Raw genomic sequence first — 22,477 nt, forward strand, 5'->3', positions numbered from 1 at the left:
TTTTTTCATGCAAACATCTCATTTTTAGTTATTTATTATTAGCATTGTCATCATTTTTTTTTAAGCCAGAGAAGTGCTCAGCTCTGGCTTATGGTAGTACAGGAGATTGAACCAGGGACTTTGCAGCCTCAGGCATGAAAGTGCCTTTGCATTACTATTATACTATCTTACCTGCTTACTAGTTCTTTTTTTTTTTAATGAAGTCAGACTTCCTGGTAAAAATCAGTAATGTATGCTGATGTCACTTTTCCCAAAACTTTAAATTCAGATTAACTTGTACCTTCTTGTTGTTTACAGAGCACTGTGTTCTTTGTTCTGTGATAGCATATATTGCATCCTATTTAATTATCTTCTTATACATCTGTATTCAAGGGTGAGATATATTAAAGAACTGGTATTCATAGTATAGTTCTATTTGTCTTCCTGGATGATAGAAGTAACATTCCTTTTTGGATAAATAGCCTTGGAATTGTTACTTTCCTATTGATATCTATGATGTTTGTGTGTGTGTGTGTGTGTGTGTGTGTGTGTGTGTGTGTGTGTGCCTTTATATAAATTTTAAGTTTCCCTGATGACTGTAAGACTGAGTTGTAGATTCTGTGGTATGTAACCATAAGGTGTGTCTATGTCTCAGTGTGGTACAAAGATATGTGCTTTGCTCTTTCGGTTTTTTGAATATAGTCAGAGAAAATTTTGTAGGTATAATTAAGTTTTCTCAAAGTAGATATTTAGTAGGTCTATTGCATTAGTGGAGAATTGTCTCTGTTCCATTAATATTTAGGTTATGCTGGGTGTTGTACAATCATTGCAAATCTTCTGTTGCATGTTATGTTGAAATGGGATTTTAATTGACTTTTTCCAAGTTTTGAAGGTTAACAGACAAATGAGAACATTAACAATATTTTCTTTCTAATTCATGTTAATGGATCTAAAAACTCTGACCAGAACGTTACCAAAAAAACAAAATCACCATAAATGAAATAGTGACATGGATAGGTATTATTCTGTATTAGTTATTACACTTCTTCTATTCATGAAAAATAATACCCAAAATAAAGTTACTCTTAGTTGAATATCCTTTCATTTGATCACCATACTTGTGTCTATATTCATTTACTTATTTTGATGAGAGAGAACCAGAGCATCGGTCCGACACTTGGGCTTCCAGGGACAAACTCAGGACTTTGCACATGTCAAAGCCTTTGCTCTTCTGTTGAGCTACCTTTCTAGTCACCACGTAGATTTAAAATATATATATATATTTATTTATTTATTTATTTTCCCTTTTGTTGCCTTTGTTGTTTAACATTGTTGTGGTTACTGATGTCATTGCTGTTGGATAGGACAGAGAGAAATGGAGAGAGGAGGGGAAGACAGAGAGGGGGAGAGAAAGATAGACACCTGCAGACCTGCTTCATTGCCTGTGAAGCGACTCCCCTGCAGATGGGGAGCCGGGGGCTCGAACCAGGTTCCTTACGTGGTTCCTTGAGCTTTGCGCCATGTGCGCTTAACCCTCTACGCTACTGCCCGACTCCCCCACGTAGATATTTTCAAAAGTTCTGTTAATTTTAATATAGCCCATACTTTCTGCTCCATGCCTCTACATAAAATCAACATTATAAGCTCATGTGATTTTTTTGGAAGACTAAATCCATTTTCACATTAACTTATGTGGCATTCCCCCCCCCCCCCCTTCTATTCTGTTTCCTAGGTATTCTTTCTATGGTAACTGTATGTATTTTCTACCATTGATCAAGAAACAAATTCTACCCTCCCCCAAACATCTGCTGAAACAGATTTATCTGTAGAAAGGGTTTCCAGATCTGAATTGCACTGTTCAAACCATTGTCAGTATTCAACTAATAGCTAGTTCCATTTCTGGGGCTATATTTAAGTATTCATTCTTGATGCAAGTTGTCTTGTTCCAAATACAGAAGTGAATTTTTAGACATTCTAGCTAATTTTCAAGTCAAACTATGAGAGCTCGCTGCCCAGCGAGAATTGACCTCTCCTTCCCTAACACCTTTATCCTGAACAAAAATTAGTAACTGTAAAATGTGTTTGTTGTTCTCCTTCACACTACAGCCTCACATGAAGTAAGTGACAGTGTCTTATCCTGGCTTGTTTTACTTGAACTGATTTGGACTGGATCTGTGCTAGTATGAATCATCAGCATAATGACTGCATTTAACCTCAGGAGAGGAGATAAAGTCGCTTTGAAGAAGAGTGGAGAGTGGAAGTGTAAATAAAAGAGTGCTGAACACTGTCCTGTTCCAAATGCCAGTTACTACACAGAGGGTCTAAAAATGTGACTAAGGAGCAACAGACAAACATAAATGTATCATTCTACAAAACCAGAAATAATACATTTCAAAAGCTAAGAAGTTACCACTTTTGTAAGGACCCTGTTGGAATGATTACATGAATAGTCCAAAACTATGGTTGCTTTTAGAAATATATTTCTTAATGAGGGGATCAGAGAAAGAGAGCGAGAGAGAGAGAGAAAGAGGGGAATGGGGAGTGGGAGAAGATGCCAGGGCATCACTGGCATGTGCTATGCTAGGAACAGAACTCAGGACCTCAAGCTGAAGAGTCTGCCACTTGACCTACTATACCACTTCAAATCAGTCTTTTGGAACTCAGCTTGCGAACTGTTAGGAATAGACTCTCATGTTTATACTTTGCAGCCCACCAAAGAAGTTTACACAACTCAGGCCTTTATTTATTTATTTACTTATTTATTCGATACAGCAAACTTTTAAATTGAATTGATCAGGAAAGTCATTCCTGGGGAACATGCCCTGATAAGAGAGGAGTTGTAAATTGTAACTTTTATTTTCTCATCATGAAAATCCTTGATATAAATAAAAGCTTCATTGATCAGATATAAAATCACCACATTAGATGTCAGTTTCACTAAGGAACAACAACAAAAAAAAAACAACACCTCTGGACAGTCAGCATGGAGTGAAATTATATCTCCACGGCCAGGCATGCAAATCTCTAGAGTAATACATTCGCCTTAGGACTGCATCCCATATTTCACGATTCAAACATACCCATGGAATTATTTCTGGGTTTAAAATGTTTTGGGGTGACAAAAGAGCAAGGAAAAATTTAGTAGAATCTGAGAATGAGTAAAATTGCATTGCTGAAATAGGTTTTCTGTTCAAATCTAATTGTCAATTTTCTTTCTCTTTCAGGAGAAGGTAATAGGGGTATTGATCTGAAGGCCCCCACGCCTCACTCGCTCTCCCTTCTAACACCTCCAAGGCCCAACTGCTGCTCACCAGAGAGCACAAGGTGAGTCCTGGGTAGCAAAAGCCCGTGAATATGAATTTTCTTGCCATCTTTGGGCAAAGGCAATTATTGATACCAATTACCTTGGGTTTCTACTTCAGTTCTGCCCCCTCCTTCTTGAGAGACATTATCATCAGTTCTAATTTCCACGAACTTCGTTCTCAGAGCCTGCCCAAACTCTGGCTCTGTAGCTCTCAATGGACTTGACAGAGGGACTAGATGGACTTTTCAAGGAGGAAGGCAGTGTATTTACAGATACACGTATACATTTGGTGGGATCTCAGAATGACTCCCTGATCACACATGTGTGTCCTGTTAATACACAGAAGACTATGCCCCGGTCAGTATTGTGAATAAGTCACCTTAAAATTAATCATCAGGTTATATGCACCTTACATGTGAATCTTACCCTATGGTCTGATAATAACTTTGGCTGGCTCAGTGTGGCTATATATATATTTGTATCGTTCCACGGTCATATACTTATTTCTTTTCTACCAGTTTATATATGTAAACATAGCATGCACATGAAGTAAAATTTCAAATAGTACAGGAAAAGTGTAAAATGAAAAACAGAAATCTCAACACAAAGTTTTTTTGCCCCTTTGTAATCATAATCATGTTTGTTTAGTCATTGAAAATATAATTTCCGAGTGACAGACTTTGAGTTGGAGTCTATGCTTCCCTCTTACCTACCATGATGAATATGATGACAACTGCAGCAACAATAATAAATACTACTTTTGTAGAGCTTATGGTGACTTTTACCATCAAGCTAACTGATTAGAATTTCTTGCCTCAGATACTATCTTTGTTGGAATAATTTGTTGTGTCTTTGTTGGAATCATTCTTTTCATAACTTTCAAGTGAGGTGCTCCTATCCTTTCAGTCTCCAGCCTGATAATGCTTTACTCAACTTAGTAGATTCTTTGTAGATTCTTACTTTAGTTCCTCTCATCTCTTCTGAAGTTTTACATAAAATCAAACAAAGCAAAGCAAAATCATGTATATAGCAAAAACATGTCCTTTTCAGGGTGGCATGTTGATATATAAATAGTTTAAATCACTTTCTAAGCCCCAGCCTATAAACAACTAAATCGTGTAGACTGATAAAAATCACTGGTAAATGAAGAAATGAATAAGCACTTTTAGCAAATTTTTTACCAGCAAGTTTAAGTTGATCCTCTGTATTAAATTCTTCTGGGTTGGCATGAAGTTCCATGCAAATCAATCCTTAGAAGCTGAACAGTGAAAGAAGATATCGTGGTGATTATTTAAAGTGGCAGTTTAGCTTCTGTTAAAAATTCCAAGTCTACGTAAAAGTAGCATCTTATAATTTAAACTTTCTTTTCTGAGTATGTCAGCAGAACTAGAGTTCATTAAGTTGATAGAGATCTTTTCCTAACCTTAACCAGACTTAACTCTAAGTTAAGCAGAATATTTATTTGGTAAGCATGCTGAAACTGCTTACTGTATCCATAGTGTGATTTAGCCTGTCTGTTTCAGATTATGTGCTTTGTTTTTTTTTTTCTCTCTCTCTCTTTAGAAAAAAATTGTATAAGTCAATCTCTATTTTAAGAATTTTGGCAGATCTTAACCCTAGATAAATAGTGCCAGTAGTTTGAGATGATAGCTTTGTCAAAATGCTAGAAAAAAAATAATAAAGAGGGTTAATACAAAAAAAAAAAAAAAACAGCAGCAACAACAAAAAGACTAGGAGTAGAAATGTTTAAGTTAGAGAGATTAAATCAAACTATTTAAGATTAATTTTGTGATATAAAAAAGATTAATTTTGTGATATAAAGATAGAAAGGAAACACAGAGAGCCAGGGGAGTGCTCTGGCCTACTTGGTTGTGCGGCATCTGGGATTGAACTTGGGACCTCTTATGTGAATGTCCAGAGTTCTATCACTACACCTCTTCCTAGGCTATTAGGCAAGTCTTTTTTCTCTTATTAATAACGATGTGAAATTAAGATTTTTTAATTAATGTGTTTCATTTTATTAGTGACTTAATAATGACTTACAAGATAAAATGATAATAGGGGTATAATTGCACACCAAAGTTCTGCCCCCTGACAGTAACTGCCACAGTCTTTGTTCTGGGTGAACTAGTTTCTGTTCAAGTTCACGTTTTAATTCTCTACATTCCAGGTATGAATGAAATCATCCCGTAGTTGTCATTTTTCTCTTCTTCCCTCTCAAATAAGCGAAAAAGTGCCTGACTTCCTCAGGTGTTTTCCAGAATCCCTTCCTCTCAGTGATGGTGCAAAAACAAAGGTCCCTGGTCATGGAAGTTCCAGGTTCCATTGGAACTGGAATCCAGAGCCCTCTGAAGGACACGTGTAACTGTACTTTAATTTGTATTCTGCATTGGATCGACGCAAGCTTAGTTCTTTTTATAGACTGAATGCCCTTTTTCATTTCTCTTAATTTTAATGATATAAAAAGAGGAGGCAGTTTTGGAAATGAAATTAATCTCAGGATTGATTTGCCCTTATAGGTGTTATTGTCTACTGTGCAGGAGGCAAGTAAACTAGCTGTGAATCCTGGTGATCAGTTACTTTCTACAGCAGAGGAAATGTTACGTTCCATAGGGGCGATTAAATTTCAGGAAGTACAGGGGCCTCTTAATGACTGTAGGAAAGGGAGCTTTGTTAATGCAACTTGGAAAGTAAAGTCTGAGAGACTTCTAGGAATAAATCAAGAAAGACAGAGGAAGCTCTTTCCAGTTTGTGTGTGTATATCCATGGCAAATGCATATTTGCCTTGTGGATTTTTTAAAGATAGCACCATGTTGTTGTTGAGTAGTGTAACAATGTCTAGCTTCCTATGGATCACCGAATTTGTCCCTAAAGCTGTCCTGTATATGGTGTAATTTCAGTGGAGGGTGATACTACAAGATATCACCTTCGTATCTTTGTCAGGGCAGAACTTGGAAGAATCCATAGAAAGGAGCAGGCACAGATCGCAGCAGGGACTGTGCTCCTCAACGCCATCGATTTATCTAAGAATGCATAATCTAAAAGCCAAACCCTTGGTCAAACCCTTGTAGTTTTTAATAGAAAAGTTGACTTTCCTTAGTCCTGGAAGGCAAACTCACAAAGAAATGAACTGAGTTATCTGAAAAGCCCTGTCACTGTGAAACAAGAGCAAAATGTTAGAAAAAAATCTACAAATAAGGGAGGAGGAATAAAAATTCATAAAACCTTGAAGGCAATAATTTCTTTTTTAAAAAAGAGATGAGAGCTGGGGAGACAGCATAATTTAGGTGATGCAAACAGCTTTCGTGCTTGAGACTGAGCTCCCAGAGTCTATCCCCAGCATCATCCTATAAGCCAGGGCTGGTCACTACTTTGGTTTCTCTTTTCTCTGTATCTTTCCATGTGTTTCATAAAAAATATGTGAAATATCTATGTTTTAAAACATATTAACACCCATAGTGAGAATAAAGATGATATCATATACAGGAAAGAAATTGCTAAGTAGAAAATCTTTCTTAAAAGGTTGGAAATAATACAAATGAAGAACTGTGCTGATCTGTTTGGTGAATGAATTGGACAATGTCAGCTATTTTCTATATGGTACATTTAAAAAAAATATTTATTTTATTTATTTATTCCCTTTTGTTGCCCTTGTTGTTTTATTGTTGTAGTTATTATTGTTGTTGTCGTTGTTGGATAGGACAGAGAGAAATGGAGAGAGGAGGGGAAGACAGAGAGGAGGAGAGAAAGATAGACACCTGCAGACCTGCTTCACTGTCTGTGAAGCGACTCCCCTGCAGGTGGGGAGCCGGGGTTCGAACTGGGATCCTTATGCCGGTCCTTGTGCTTTGCGCCACCTGCGCTTAACCCGCTGTGCTACAGCCCGACTCCCACGGCACATTTTTATATATTAAAATGCAACAGATTTTAGTGTGTGGTTTAGTGAAATGGAACAATTGATTTCTTTATGTCCCCACTACTGGTGTAGGTGAAGAATATTTTGTCCGTCACCCTAGACAGTGGCAGGTGACCTTTCTCATCTCATTACTCCTGTCACCCCACTGTAGCCCCACTTTCATCAGTAGGTGTTCATTTAATCTCTTCTAGGACATCATAAATATGACTTGAATTATTCAATGCAATGGTCTTCATTTTTATTGAAATTGCATCACTAAATTCATTTTAATTGATGGGTAGCGCTTCATTGTGTCGACATATAGTTATCCTGACTCTAGTTGATGGAAATTTTTTTTGTTTCCATTTTTTAAATATCATACCAGACATATTCTGTGGTGTGTGTGTGTATGTATACAACTATAGGAAAGTGAGTCTTTGAAAAGATTGCTTCTCAAATCACTATAGAAAGCACGCACTCTCAGGCCGAAGTTGAAAAACAAGATCAGAAAAGAAAACACAAGTAGAACCTGAAATGGAATTGGCGTATCTCACCAAAGTAAAAGACTTTGGGGTGGGTGGGTGGGGAGAATACAGGTCCAAGAAGGATTCAGAGGACCTAGTGGGGGTTGTATTGTTATATGGGAAACTGGGGAATGTTATGCATGTACAAACTGTTGTACTTACTGTTGAATGTAAAACATTAATTCCCCAATAAAAAAAAAATCAGAAAAGGAAAAAAAAAAAAAAGCATGCCATCAGAATATTTTCTCAAGATTTCTATATCCTCTTCCTTTTATGACCTCTAGTCCCCACCTACCCACCCTGACACCCACTACTTCCGTTTCTCTAACATCCCTTCATGAAAAATGCCCATAGTTCTCTTGGGTGTGAAATTCACTCCTTTCTGGATTCATCCCTCTTCCTAACATTTTGTCCTATGAGTTCAAACTCATTCAGCCTGGACTGTAGCGTCACATCTTGGAAGTCAGGCACACCTGTATATGCAGCTCACCTTAGACCAGTGTACATGAACTTTCCGTGGGAAGGGGTGGTTTTGGTTCAACATGAAAGACCTGTATCTACTGTGTATGACTCCTGGAGTTTTCTTTGAGGGAACTGCAGGTATTTATTTTCATTCTTTCTTTCTTTCTTTCTTTTAATTGGTGGGGATTAATGGTTTGCAGAAAACAGTTAAACAGAAAGTTGTTGGTACATGTGTACAATTCCTCAGTTTTCATGAAACACTCACTACCCCAGTCTAGGTCCTTCTCTACCAACACGCAGTAGAACCTACCCCCCTCTGTCACCACCACCAGATGCCTTTACTTTGGTGCAATACACTAAACCCAATCCAACTTCTACTCTCTGTTTTTTCTTTTTCTTTAATCTTATTAAAGGAAACACTGACAAAACCATAAGATAAAAGGGGTACAACGCCACACAATTCCCACCACCAGAACTCCGTATCCCACCCCCTCCCCTGACAGCTTTCCTATTCTTTATCCCTCTGGGAGCATGGACCCAGGGTCATTGTGGGATGCAGAAGGTGAAAGGTCTGGCTTCTGTCATTGCTTCCCTGCTGAACATGGGCATTGACAGGTGGATCCATACTCCCAGCCTGTCTCTCTCTTTCCCTAGTGGGGCAGAGCTCTGGAGAAGCGGAGCTCCAGGACACGTTAGTGGGGTAGTCTATCCAGGGAAGTCCGGTTAGCATCATGGAATCATCTGGAAACTGGCGGCTGAAAAAGGAGTTAGCATATAAAGCCAAACAAATTGTTGAGTAATCATGAACCTTAAGCCAAGAATATTGCAGATGAAGATTTGGGGTCTTCACCAAATATGCCACTGCTGTCAACACTCAGTGTTACCACTACTATAATTACTGTCAGTGTACAGGAATCACAAAGTAGGAACTTGAACATGCTGACTTTTTTTTAATCAAGGAACATTCTCCTTAGGATCTTTTATCAGAATTTAATAAAATGATGATGTATTTATTTTATCCCTCCAACACACACACATTCCTTTTTGGGAATAAATTTAAAAATATATACAAAATTCTCAGGAAGAAGGACTGTAGAGACTATTGCCATAGACTGTCAAATTTAGAGAAAGAGATTTTTTTTAGAAGTAATAATATTATCCTATAATAATAATAAATATTCTAGTTGAGATAGCTTTGTCTATCTTTTTCATCTTTTCCCCTATCAACTAAAAGCATAGAGAACTAGAATATTTTTTTAATATTGATATGCATAGAAGTAAGATAGCATATTTTGAGCAATGTACATTGGAGTGTATTTCCTCACTTCCTTCCTTTTTAACTGTATGCCCTGAATTTCATCTTTGTGATAGGGAAACTAAGTATGGAAGTACATGTTAAACTGGTGTAGAAAGCTCTCTAAATGTATTAGGGCTAAAGAGGTGCAGAACTGACCTTTCTTTATCGTTCTCCTCAGGCTTTTAAAATCAACTTTGGGGTTTCTGTTCTGTGAACTCAAGTTTAATAACATGTTTGTAGAAGGTGAAGGTGTCAAGCTAAGAACATTTTTTTTCTTGAGAACAGTCAGTCTTTATTTCCTAAGAGTAACTTCCAGCTACTTTTAAGGCATTTTTATCTTTCATTTCTTAGCTTAAAAACATATGACTAAATTGAATTAGATATCTAAAGGATAAGACCTTATGTAAGTAGACTCATTAGGCCATTTACTGGTATTTGTGCCTGCTTATTAAAAGTTAGATAATGCTATCAATGAATTATTTCCTATAAATAAAATATAATATAGTTTTTAAAAATATACTCTGTTATTCTGTTTTGTAAGATAACATAAACAATCAGTTTAGTAATTAGTGTAAAGTAAAAGATGATTCACTAACAATCTGACCAATTTTTATATAACAGATTTTTTAGAACATAAAAATCTTAGAATATCAAAAAGGGGAATACTGGATGCCTGCTTCACTATTGAAGTGAAATATTAAAAAAAACAGAAAAAAATTTAAAATTTACAGCTAGGAACTCTTGAGACACAGGTCACTCCAAGCAAGTGTGATCTGTAGATTAAAAATAGGTGACAAGAGGACCCTTCAAGACTCAAGAAACTGTTCTCAGCATACAGGACACAAATTTTAAAAGTCATCAAATGCAATGGTCAAACCAAAAGAAACACAGAAGAAATGAACCAGGACAAATCCCAGAAAAAAAAATTCCATCAAGGCAGAAGCAAATTAGAATGAGGAAAACATTCACATACTAACTGATGGACAAGTAACAGGAATGAGGAAAGCTTTTTAGGGAAATATCAGAAATGAGGAAACAAAACTGATACTCTGAAAGAAAATACAGCTATCTTGAGGTAATTAGAGTGATTAAAGCTAACATAGATGAATTAAGAATACAATTAGCTGAACAAGCTAGCACAGTAACTGAACAGGGTAAAAAAAAATTGAACTAGAGAAAACAGCTGTGGTAAGCAAGAGCAGAATAAATGAGGCAGAAAACAGAATTTGTATGATCAAGGATGAATTATATAAAACTAAGAAAGAAGTAAAAGAGCTAAAAAGAGGGTAAAGAGACATTACTTCACTCCTGTAAGAATATCATACATTAGAAAGATAATAAAAAGTGCTGGAGAAGTTGTGGGGACAAAGGAAGCCTCCTGCACTGCTGGTAGGAATGTAAGTTAGTCCAACCCCTGTGGAGAGCAGTCTGGAGAACTCTCAATAGGCTAGAAATAGACCTGCCCTATGATCTTGTAATTCCTCTCCTGGGGATAGATCCTAAAGAACCCAACACACCCATCCGAAACAATGTGTGTGTTCATAGCAGCACGATTTCAAATTGCCAGAACCTGGAAGCAAACTAGGTGCCCAACAACAGAGGAGTAACAGATATATATATATATATATATATATATATATATATATATATATAATGGAATTATATTCAGTTATTAATAATAATGATTTATCTTCTTCAATCCATCTTGAAGGAGAATCCAGCTAGAAGGAGATCATGTTAAGTGAAATCAGCCAGAAAGAGAAGGATCAATATGGCCTGATTTCACTCATGGACAGAAGCTGAGAAATAAGAACAGAAAAGGGAAGTACTTAGACTGGGTTTGCTGAATTGCACCAAAGTAAAGGATTGGGGGTGGGGAGGGGCGGTGAGAGGGGGCTTTCAGATTCACCTTGTGGGTTGGGATGGGAACAGTCCTTGGGTGGTGGGAATGGTGTGAAACTGTACTCTTGTTAACTGATAGTCTTGTAAATCACTATTAATTCAGCAAGCCAGGGAAAAATACTTTGAATATTTCAAGTTCTATAACTTCCTATATTATTCTGAGTACATATTTCTTTATTATAATCATTTCATGTATCAAATTTGTAAACTGATTGAATTCATATGTAGGGCTTAAATTACGTAAGTAGTTTGCAATATAAGGTATATTTATTAAAATTATTAAAATAGCTGAGTCTATATTTATACTTATCACCTTCAAAACATTTGGCATTGCAAAGTTATTACTTTTAAGATTAAGACGCTACAAATCTATTATAGCTGCAGAGAAATGTACTTAATGATATGCAATCTACATTTTAATTGAGTCTCCAGACCTGAAATTAGATAAATTAACTGAATCACAGTTTTAAGATTATACAGATATACACAAAAGGGACCAGGCAGTGATGCACCTGGATGAGTACACACATTACAGTGTGCAAGGACCCAGGTTCAAGCCCCTGGTCCCCATCTGTAGGGGGAAAGCTTCAGGAGTGGTGAAGCAGGGTTGTAGGTGACTCTCTGTCTCTGTCTCTCTCCCTCTCTCCCTCCCCCTCTTCTGAATTCTCTCTGACTCTATCCAATAATAAACAAACAAATGAAATATTAAAATACAGATATACACAAAATATTTTACCTAGCCCATTTATGTTTTACTTACCACAAATTATGCTTTCTTTTTAATTTAGACAATTTATATTACTTTTATTCTATTTTTTTCTTTATATTCTACTGATATCCTCAATAAAGAATATTGGGGAGCTATCTAATTATTTGACCATAATTATTAATTAAAGAAATGTCACCGAATATGGTAAATCATTTGTAACTTGATGATCCTTCTAGCCTATATACATTTCTTCTTTGAGTAGAATAGCAAAGCAGTAGTGCATTCTCCTTTAATGCGATTCTCCATATGTGCAGTCTAATTCACCATGGAAGAAAAATAGGCTACATTTCAACAGAAATAGTACTTCTGTTTTCTCAAAGAATTACATTTAAAAGTCAAAGCTGCACTATGGATATAATGAAAACTGGAGGAAAAAAAAGAAAGTAAAAAGAGCAACTAATCGATTACTCTGTCTCAAGAAACTTGCTACTTATGAGAAAGTTTGACTCCTTAAGCCTATAAGCTGATATAGTTAATAATTTGAAGCATATATATATATATGATTAAGAAATACTGCATAAAACAGAAAATCTATCTGTGTGATCATTACTGTCTAGTGTGACTTCAGCATGGTGCCCTTGGCCTTTATGCTGATATGATTGAAATAAATGTTAGATTTGAAAAGATAGCAATATTGTACTAAAGTTTTCTTAATAGAGAAAGCATTACATCACATAGATGTCATTATTATGCATTATTCTGTTAAGTACAGTTATTTTCCTACTCTTGCCAATGACTTAAAGTCTGACTTTGTGGTTGTGGATATCAAATATTTTTAATACAATAGTTTTATTATGTATTATTGCAGAAGTGTTAAATTATAGACTCTTTGATTTTATGATTATTTATTTTTTACTCAAGAAAAATCACCCATTTCTGAGAGTATTTAAATAGCAAATGTCCCATCTGTTTAAAAATGTTTACCAGACTAGCTCTTCTAGTAAGTTACATTTGTTCAAAATATTGCTTCTTTTATCATTGTTTTTCTCTGTATTGTGAACATTAGACTAATTAACATCACTATCAAAATGAATTTTGTATGTTTTATTTATCACCCATGCAGATTTATAAGTGAAAATTGCTATGTCATCTATGTTCATAATTGTTTAAGATCTACAGTAATAAAAAATGAAATGAGGTTACAGAGACATCATTCAGACTATAAATTCTTAATTTTGCACCATAGGAGACTCAATTGTTTTGCCTTTTATTACTCATTTTCTCCAGTCTCCCACATTGTATAAGAAAAAATGAGTGGTTTCAAAGCATATTTTCTCACAAATCCTGCCCTCTTGTCCCTCAATAGCAATATTTTATGCCGAGTTCTATCTAATTCTTTCTGTGTGTGTGTGTGTGTGTGTGTGTGTGTGTGTGTGTGTGTGTGTGTGTATTTATGTCATTGGAGAGATCATTCAACAGTTGCTAACTGCTTAAGATTGAATGGGAATGAAAATAGGTGACCATGGAAAGCTGTAAAGATGATGTCACTGACTAGAATCAGATTATCTGTTATAGGATATACATGATTTATAATTCTTTGCAACTCTGAACTTCAACAGAAGTTCAAGGGAATAGGAGAAGGTCTGTGAGGATGTGATAAAGGCTTGCAACTCAATGTAGATGTTTTACAAGATGTTCTATGCACTGGAAAACATCTTCACAAATATAATATGTAGTTAAACATTATTCTTTTTAGAACAGTTATTTCCCTACTCTTTCCAACAACTTAAAGTAGAACTTTGTGGTTGTGGATATTAAGAATATCATGAAATGGAAAACCTGTCATATTTCATTGGAGTATATATCAATTTCAATTTTGAAGCCAGTCTCTTAAGTGAATATGATGCATATTTTTTGGTGTATTTGAATACATCAATTCTTTTTAGTGGACTTTCTGAGTATTGAGAAAACCAATCAAGGTTGGTGAGCAGTTGAGGAAATGGCAAGATAGACAAGAAGAAAGCAGTCAAGCGAAGTTTGCACTGTCTGTGCTAAGTCCAGTTATCACACAAGATCTGTGGCTAGTTTTTTACATGTCATGTTTAAAATATTTAGACCTAATCAAAATTGAATAACATAGTTTCTTATTAATTTGGAGACCTTAAGATTACTTTCTTGTCCTACCTACAAAGATCATTTTGATGGCACTGATTAATCTGCTAGCTATGTGGATATTCTTTATTATTATTTTATTTCTAAAAAGGAAACACTGACAAAACCATAGGATAAGAGGGGTACAACTCCACACAATTCCCACCACTGGAATTCTGTATCCCCTCCCCTCTCCTGAGAGCTTTCCTATTCTTTAACCTTCTGGGAGTATGGACCCAAGGTCATTGTGGGATGCAGAAGGTGGAAGGTCTGGCTTCTGTAATTGCTACCCTGTTGAACATGGGTGCTGACAGGTCAATCCGTACTCCCAGCCTGTCTCTCTCTTTCCCTAGTGGCGAGGGGTTCTAGGGAAGCAGAGCTCCAGGACACATTGGTGGGGTTATCTATCCAGGGAAGTCTGGTTGACATCATGCTAGCATCTGGAACCTGGTGGCTGAAAGGAGAGTTAACATATAAAATCAAGCAAATTATTGACTGATCATGAAACTAAAGGCTAGAATAGTGCAAATGAAGAGTTGGGGCGGGTGTCTTCATTTTGTAGATAGCTAGTAGGCCTATTAATTGGTGAGTTTAAGCCATTGACATTAGGATTTAATGTATTGTAATGCCATTATTCAACAATTTTGTATTTGCTCTGATATATGGCAAGTATTATAGTAAGTTCTTGTTTATAAGAGGTCTTTTAGAACCTCTTTCAGGGCAGGCTTGGTGATGGTTGCCTCCTTTAACTGTTGCCTGTCTGAGAAGGTTGTGATCCCTCCATCTAATTTGAATGAAAGTCTAACAGGATATATTATCCTTGGTTGAAACCCTTTTTCTTTCAAAGCTCGATAGATATCTTGCCGTTCTCTTTTGACTTTTTGAGTCTTGAGTGGAGAAGTCTACTGATAGTCTTATAGGTTTTCCCCTGTATTTGACTTTTTGTTTTCTCTTGCAGCATTTAGGATCCTTTCTTTATCCTTACTTCTTTTCTTTGTAACTATGATATGTCTTGGCATCTTCAGGTCTGGGTTGATTCTGTTTGGGATTCTCTGGGCCTCTTGAATCTTAATGTCCTTTCTGTTGTTTAGGTCTGGGAGTTTTCTTCTATAATTTCCTCTAGAATGTTTACTTCCCCTTCCTCTCTTTCTTCCTCTGGTAGGCCAATTATATGAATATTACTTCTTTTGAGATCATCCCATATGTCTATGTTGTTGTTTTCAGTGTCTCTCAATCTCTTTTTGAGCTCTTTTACCTCTTTCTTAGTTTTCTCTAACTCATCCTCTGTCTAGCTAATTCTATTTTCTGCTTCTGTTAGCCTGCTTTCCCTTCCCTCAGCTTCTTTCTTCAGTTCAGTTATAGTATTAGCTTGTTATGCTAATCAACCTTTTAGTTCAGCTATTTCAGCTTTCAGTTCACTGATTATCTTGAGGTAGCTTGTATTTTCCATGAGGGTCTCATCTGTTGTTTCCCTAATTCTGATAGCCCTTTCCTCCATAGTTGTCTTAATTTCTGTGATTATTAGGTTTTTTATTGCTTGCATACTTTTCTTATCTATGGTTACTTCTGACTGGCTTGGAGTTTTTTCTGGGCTCCTGTTCTGATTCATTGTGGTAGCAGTTTTATTTGCTCTTGATTTAACCATTTTTTATTGATGTGGTTTTTATTTTTCTGTTCTGTGTTCTTCAGTTGTTGTGTTTTAATGCAAGCCATGCTATACTAAATACCTTTATGACAAATGCAGTCACCAACCTCAAAAATTACAGCAATAGCAACTGAAACAAAGATTGATGCAGTTTAACCAATACCAGTTAGCCAAACAATTCCTCCAGTCCAAGAAAAAATAGCAATCAAAATAAAAATAAAAAGAAAGGAAAGGAAAAAAGGGAAAGCAATAATAGACAATTATGCAAATTTAATGTCCACTATAAATTCTAGGATAGCATGAGGAGAAAGGGTAGTAGAAAAGATACACACATACACACACACACACACACACACACACACACATAGTGAGTCCACTCTGAATCAGATTTCTTCCCCAAAATAATTCACAAATGAGTATCAGTGAATTCAGAAAGCCAAATAAGGAAGAAAAGGAGAAAAAAAAAAGAGCAGTAAAAGGAAAGATTTTTTTTTTTAAATTAGCTAGGAAGAAAGAAAATGGATAGTGGAGAGAAGAGGAAGAGAGGAACAAGTCCCTCCCACAATGGATAGGACACCCAGTTACCTATCAACGGAAAAAACAAGAACAGTTTATTTTGTCAACCTGAAGAAGGAAGAGGGAAAAGGGACATGTGCATATAATAATAGTAATAATAAAATAAAATAGAGTAAAAAACCCTAACAGTTAGTCTGCTGCTTGGACAACTCCAGATTGGCTATAGGCAGCCCACGCAAAGATGGTCAATTATAAGAAGTACAAAAAGAAAAAAAAAAAGAAAGAAAAACATTTGGGTAGTATTTCCCAGGGATGAAGCTGAGGCTCTGATTGGTCAGGTATTTTGTCACTCAAATAGAGGTCTAGCCACCTAAAAAAAAAAAAAGAGAGAAGGAAAACAAAAAGAAAAAGGTTGGGAATGACACCTCTGGTGAGCCAGGAATCTTGATAAAGAACATATCCAGTAGCAAGCCTGCTGTCCAGCCCCTGGGGGCTGGTTCTGGGGTGGGGGGGAGGGGTGAGTTCAGAAATAAGCCAAAGATTTTCCTTTCTTTGTCCTTTTGGCTTCTGTTTGCCAGCCCAAGAGTGGGTTATAGGACTCTATTTTGGTGTCACCCTGACCGCCCCTTGTTCACCCTCCTACTGATGGCCCAGTATCCTACCCTATCCAGAGAATCCCAGGTTGTCAGCTGCTTCTTTTTGTAGCCCATGCCAGCTGTTGTTCCCAAGTCACCATCTTGGCTCTGCCCCTGCTATGTGGAGATTCTTTGCAAAACCTTTAGAAGCTTGGAGATCAGTCTTAAAGTCAAGGACATTGCACTATCATTCAGAGTCTTCCAGACATTTTTACATCTATATTATCACTTTCCTTGAAATTTGTATCTTTAACTGCAGTGCTTATTTATTTTAAAATTTACTTTATTTATTATTGCCACCAGTGTCATTGCTGGGACTTCCTGCATGCCCAATGACTTTACCACTCCCTATGGCCATTTTTTTCTTTCTTCTTTTCTTAGTTTCTCCCTTCCTTCATTTCTTCCTTCTTCCATCCTTTCTTTCTTCCTCTTTATTTCTTTCTTTCTGTCTGTCTATTTCTTTTTCTCTCTCTTTCCCTTCCTTCCTCTACTTCTTCCTTCCTTCCTTTCTTCCTTCCTCTTTTCCTCCCTCCCTCCTTCCCTCCCTCCCTCTATTCCTTCCTTCCTGTTTCTCTCTCTCTTTTCTTTCCTTCCTTCCTTCCTTTTTTTCTTCCTTCCTCTATCTCTTTCTTTCTTTCCTTCTTCCTTTCCTTCTTTTTGGTAGCACAGATAAATTGAAAGGGGAGGTGGAGACAGAGAGGGAAAGAGAAAGAGAGAGACACCAGTGATACAGCTCTACTGACTTGTGAAGCCTTCTCATGCTGGTGAAGATCCAGACTTGAACCTGGCCCTTGAACATGGTATTCAACCAGGCACACCACTGACTGGCCCCAGAACCTCAATGTTTCTTAATGTCTCCTACATTCTTCTCAACTACTGCTTTTTAGTACTCTCATGAGCCACGTCTCTTGTAACAGCTGTAGAGTCATCTAGCTCTTACCCAACACATTTCTCAAGTCCTGGATGTCTTAGCCTTGTGTAAGGATGTCATGTGTGCTGCAATAGAATGTTGACCCACTGAACAAAAGGAGTGCTTCTCAGTGCTTTCTGCTGGCTCTAAAATCACATGACTTCAGTGACTTGTGTTGATGATTAGCAAGGTCTTAACAATCTGGATTCTTTAGGAACGTATGATGGGAAGAATCCCAATGGTCAGATATATCAATATTTACTGTAGGCAGATTTTAAAAAGTAATTGTGCTCCAAATATTATACATCTCAGCACCATTTTATTTTAGCAACCAACATGTAAGCCAACTAATTCACACAGTTATGGTTTAACTACAAAAACTTGAAGTATAGATATAATTTAGTTATTATTACATAACGACAAAGATCAAAGAAACCATTGGAAATGTAGTATCTTGTTTTTATTTACCATGATTCAAAAATAAGCATTAAATTATTTAAGAGGGAGATTTGCTGTAAATACTTAGAGTAATTTACTGTAACAAGACATTTTCAGTGTGAATTTCTATTTCAGACTGTCCCAACTCAGTCTTCACAATCTATTACACCAGATAAAAGTGATATTCACTGGAATTGTGAATTTTTGTGTAAGATCTATGTGACATGTACTCTTTTCATAAGAAGTATTATCTTTAGAGTCTACCTTAATGTTTCTAAAAGCTTCTATACTTGACAGTAATGATAAAAAAATAAAGCAGTATTATCAAGTCTAAGAGCATATTGTGGAATAGAATATAAATTATTTGGCCCATAAGTAATTCTCCTCTTAAATGGTTTCATAAGCTTGTAGTCAGTGCAATTATATTAATCCTACCAGCATCATAGAGATAAGAGTACATACACATTGTCCTGACTTTTACTATTAGAATGCTTGATGCATACCAAGAGCTAAAGGGAGTGAGTGAAAATATAAACATGCTGTCCTTTTACAATGCACACATTGTAAACCCCCTCACTAAATATCTAATTGCTTAACATAAGCTAAAGCATGTATCTTTCTCCTTATTTTATTGTAGTTGTGTACTATAGATTGGAGTGTGGTTAATTTGCCATAGATATTTTATGTATGAGATATGAGGCATATATATATATGTATATATATGTATCTATCTATCTATATATATATATATATATAAAACTTATTTTAGAAATTACTTTTTTACTAGAACACTGCTCATCTCTGACCTTTTGTGTTCCTGGGGATCTAACCTGGGATCTCTTACATGCTTGCCCTCTGTGCTGCCACTACAAATACCCTGATATTCAAAATTTCTTTTTCTCTAATGTTCTTATTATCTTTATTTATTTATTGGAGAGAGACATCCAGAAATTGGGACTAGGTGGTGGTGCACCTGGTTGAGTGCACATGTTACAATGTGCAAGGACCTGGTTCAAACCCCCAATCGTGTAGGGGAAAGCTTTGCAAATGGTTAAGCAGGGCTGCAGGTGTCTATCTGTTTCTCATCCTCTCTATCCCCCCTCTCAAATTTCCAGTTGTTTCTATCCAATAAATAAATAAAAGTAACAAAAAATAGTTTTTAAAAAGAGAAACAGCAGGTATTTAGAGGGAAAGGAGTGGTAGGAAGGGAGAAAGACAGAGAGACATCTGCAACAGTGCTTTACCACTCACAAAGCTTTGCCCCTGGTGGTGTCCAGGGGCTCGAACCCGGGTACACTCAACCAGGTCTGCCACTGCCTGGCATCTCAAAATTCCATTTTATATTATTTTCCTGCCATGGTGACTCCAACACAGATAGTCAAAGCTTGGCATGTGCTCACTTTGTTTTGTTGGATTGTTCTGTGCTTATGCTTCACATGTACTGTGAATGTTTAGAAAAGAAATGTTCCTACTTTGTGGTTAATTGGGTTCCAGAGACATTCTAGATCTTTATAAAAAATGTAGTGTAATTTAGACATAGTTATCTACATAAGATTGAATAGAATTTTTAGTATGAATTAAATATTTATTTGATAGAGACACGATAAATGATGAGGAAAGGGACAGACAGAGAGAGAGAGAGAGAGAGAGAGAGAGAGACACCTGTAGCACTGCTTGGCTGCTTGTAAAGCGTCCCCCTCCAGGTGGGGATTGGGGCTTGGAGCAGTGTCGCTTTGAAGGAGAATATATACACTCAACTGGCTGCATTATGGTGCAGCCCCTAATGTAAAGTTTTTAGTTGAGGAAATGTTGTTTAGTAAGATTGTTGTTGCCAGGGGGATATCAATTCACATATCCCCAAGATAGAGCCCAGCACACCTCAGCCACCACCAGACTGCCATCTCACTCCACCAGTTTCACTAGATTCCAAGGTGCCTATCAATCCCTTAAAAAAAAAAAAAAATATATATATATATATATATATATATATATATATATATATGAGTCGGGTGGTAGCGCAGCTGGTTAAGTGCAGGTGGCGCAAAGCACAAGGACCGGCGTAAGGATCCCAGTCTAGTCCCCGGCTCTCCACCTGCAGGGGAGTCGCTTCACAGGCGGTGAAGCAGGTCTGCAGGTGTCTGTCTTTCTCTCCCCCTCTGTCTTCCTCTCCTCTCTCCATTTCTCTCTGTCCTATCCAACAATGGTGACATCGATAACAACAACTACAACAACAATAAAAAGACAACAAGGGCAACAAAAGGGAATAAATAAATAAATATTTAAAAAACTACTATATATATTATTTATTTCTTACTGGATAGAGACAGAGAAAAACTGAGGGGGGAGACAACAGAGATGGAGAGAGATAGACACCAGCAGCCCTGTTTCACCACTCCTGAAGCTTTTCCCTGCAGGTGGGGGTCTAGGGGCTTGAACCTGGGTACTTGCACAGAACAATGTGTGTGCTTAACCAAGTGTGCCACCACCTGGCTCCCCAATCAGTCCTTTCTGACTCCTCTTTAATCTTTGGATCTACTGAGCTAGACCAGTGTTTTCTCTTGTTTTGTTTCTCCCCCTGTATGTGAGGTCATCTGGTGTTTGTCCTGTTTCCAGAGTTATTTCACTTAACACAATTCCCTCCTGTTCCATCCTTATTGCAGCAAGAGGCAAGAATATATTTCTTTTCTGGGTGGGGGTAGTTAGCATAATGGTTATGCAAATAGACTCTCATGCCTGAGGCTATGAAGTCCCAGGTTCAATTCCTTACACCACCATAAGCCAGAGCTGCTTGAGTGCTCTGGTAAGAAAAACAAACAATGACAGCAACAACAAAGAATATATATTTTTTCTTACAGCCTTCAGTATCCCATTGTGTAAATGGGCCACATCTTCCTTTCTCACCCGTCACCGGACACTTGGGTTGTTTTCAGGTTTCAAGATTACAAAGCAAGCTGTGTTCAGCATATGCACTGGTCTCTTTGAGGAAAAGCTCTTTGAATAGCTACCTTGGAGAGGAACTGTTGCAACATATGCCCGGTCTTTTTATTATTCTCTTAAAATATTTGCCAGCATTTGTTTTTTCCATCTTTGATGTTCGAATGGCACTCTCAAACTCCATACACTTTAACATATCTTTAGAAAATACAGGGCACGCTTTAGCTCAGACTGATAGACTATCAAGTTGTCAACAATGATGAAATGGCTTTAAAATTCAAATATTATAAAGAACATTTACTTACCAACCAAAATGGCGATGTCATTAGAACAAAAACTAATTTAGAAACTTGTCTTGATTTTTATAATTCAACAGTCAAGCACAAAAATGCACCCCCTGAGCACAACCCTAAAAGACTCTTTTTTGCAAATGTCGTTCATCAAAAGTAATTTTTTAGTTTTGAAGATTTCCTGCCCAACTTACATGGAGCTGTTACAAGTAAAGTGTGATACCCATAGGTTTTCTTGCTAAAAGAAATACTATTTTCCATTCCCTGCTGAGTAAGTCGGCTGTTAATGTTTCTTACACACGACCTGAGCTGTTCAGCTAGCTTTGCTCTTCTGTCCTTGTATGTTACTGTTACCAGAACCCAGTGGGAAAGGTAGATTTATGACCCTTTCTACCTTGAAAGTGTTGAAATTTTCTGGAAAAATTTGTCAGAACACAGACCTTCAACCCGAATTCTCAGTCTAGAGTGAGTGTTGGGTGCTTCTTCTTTAGTATTACAAATCTGTTTTAATAAGCATGGAGAGTCACCTGGTCATTATTTTACTAAAGATAATCTGATAATGCCATGGTTTAAAAAAATCACTCTACAGTTTTCTTTCTATGCTAAGGTACCTGTCACTGTCATAACTACTACTTTGTTGGAGCTTCAAAAACAGTTTGGCGGTAGATCCCCTAGCAAGAGAATCAGCTACCACTACTGTCATTTCCCTCTGGAGTTGTCTGTCTGTCATCTGCCTGCCTGCCTGCCTGCCTGTCTGTCTGTCCTCTGACTGTCTATCATCAGTCTATTATGAGAGAGGGAACAAGAGAGAATAGAGACAGAGACCAGAGTGCTGCACAAGTTGATCATACGGTGGTGCTAGAGTTGACCTTGAAGCCTCTGGATC

At 36.9% G+C, this 22,477-nt stretch overlaps 1 long non-coding RNA gene across 1 annotated transcript in view; it reads left to right on the top strand.

The window, feature by feature from the left end:
• LOC132534667 (uncharacterized) overlaps positions 1-22,477 on the top strand; it is a 460,528-nt gene that overhangs the window by 127,444 nt on the left and 310,607 nt on the right. The window contains exon 2 of the long non-coding RNA XR_009546405.1: positions 3,204-3,303. This is a non-coding gene — a long non-coding RNA (uncharacterized LOC132534667). The remainder of the gene's footprint in view (positions 1-3,203; positions 3,304-22,477) is intronic.

This window comes from Erinaceus europaeus, chromosome 19 (assembly GCF_950295315.1).
Source record: "Erinaceus europaeus chromosome 19, mEriEur2.1, whole genome shotgun sequence".
Lineage (NCBI taxonomy): Eukaryota > Metazoa > Chordata > Mammalia > Eulipotyphla > Erinaceidae > Erinaceus > Erinaceus europaeus.